General features: G+C 46.7%; 1 pseudogene; it reads left to right on the top strand.

Moving 5' to 3' along the window:
- The first annotated feature begins 486 nt into the window (after positions 1–486).
- On the top strand, positions 487–1022 carry LOC106726178 (annotated as a pseudogene).
- The last annotated feature ends 371 nt before the right edge of the window (positions 1023–1393 follow it).

The following is a 1393-nucleotide window of genomic DNA, read 5'->3' on the forward strand; positions in this document are numbered from 1 at the left end:
GGCCGGATCCGGCCCGTTTGAAATGAATAAAACTAAAAAAAAAAAAAGACTGAACCCTTTTATGTAATGATGTTTCCTTTGAATTTATATTAGTTCACACAAACACTCCATCCATGCTTTTGTTCCAGCCCTCCGGTCCAGTTTAAGAACCCATTGTGGCCCTCAAGTCAAAAAGTTTGCCCACCCCTGGCTTAGGCCCACTCCCCGGGGGATCGGGCCTAAGCTGGCAGTCAGACAATCCTCTGGCAGCCTGGGATCCCTTGGGGGATGTCCGACTGCCAGCTTAAGCCCGCTCCCTGCGGTTGGACATCCTTAGCACTTGTGGCTGAGTGGTGCTCCCCCTGTGGGAATGCACTGACCACCAGGGGGCAGCTCCTATGTTGAGCATCTACCCCCTGGTGGTTAGTACCCATCATAGCCACCGGTCGTTCTTGGTTGTTCCACTGTTAGGGTCAATTTGCATAGTATCCTTTTATTATATAGGATATGACTTACATGTATAAAGAATGTGATAATTTTAAGGGTTATTAATATGTACAAAATATCAGCCATTGACTAAAGTTGAGGAACCTCTTCTAATTTTGCCCTTGTTAGTAAAGTTGTTTTGGTTGCGAGTTGGTTTAGGAGGGGGGAGGGGAAAGAGAGAGAGAGAGACCCTGACTGGCAAGACCATCAACCTTGAGGTTGAGCCCAGTGACACCATTGAGACTGTCAAAGCTAAAATCCAAGACAAGGAAGGCATCCTACCTGAACAGCAGTGTCTGATTTCTGTGGGCAAACAGCTAGAGGATGGCCGCACTCTCACAGACTGCAACATTCAGAAAGTGTCCACCCTGCACTTGGTGCTTCGTCTGAGGGGTGGTATCATCAAACCCGCCCTCCACCAGCTTGCCCAGAAGTACAACTGTGATAAGATGATCTGTCACAAGGGTCACTCCCACCTGCATCCACGTACTGTCAACTGCCACAAGGAGAAGTGTGACCATACCAACAACCTGTGCCCTAAGAATGAGGTCAAATAAGGCCCCAATACCTCCTTGGGTCCACAGGGCAGCCTTCTACCTGAACTCTGAAACCTGTGACCATGAGCCTCAATAAAGTTTCTCTTGTGTTGATTGGGAAAAAATGTATAGTTGACTACAGACACTGCTTGACCTATGATTCCAGTGCTATTCATCAGAACTTGGTTTTCTTTTCTTCCTGTTCCAAGTTTGCTTTCCTCTATGTCTGTTCCCTTCTTGTATCCTTGGTAGCTCTCACATACCACTGCCACAGTTAACAATCCAGGGAGTTAATTTCTGCTTATATTCTCGCTAGTTTGAAGTTCACTGATTGATTGTACTTGTTGGGCATGCCACACATCTCAAAAGAGATGTCCACACATCTTGAGAAA

This window comes from Myotis brandtii, unplaced genomic scaffold (assembly GCF_000412655.1).
Source record: "Myotis brandtii unplaced genomic scaffold, ASM41265v1 scaffold237, whole genome shotgun sequence".
NCBI lineage: Eukaryota > Metazoa > Chordata > Mammalia > Chiroptera > Vespertilionidae > Myotis > Myotis brandtii.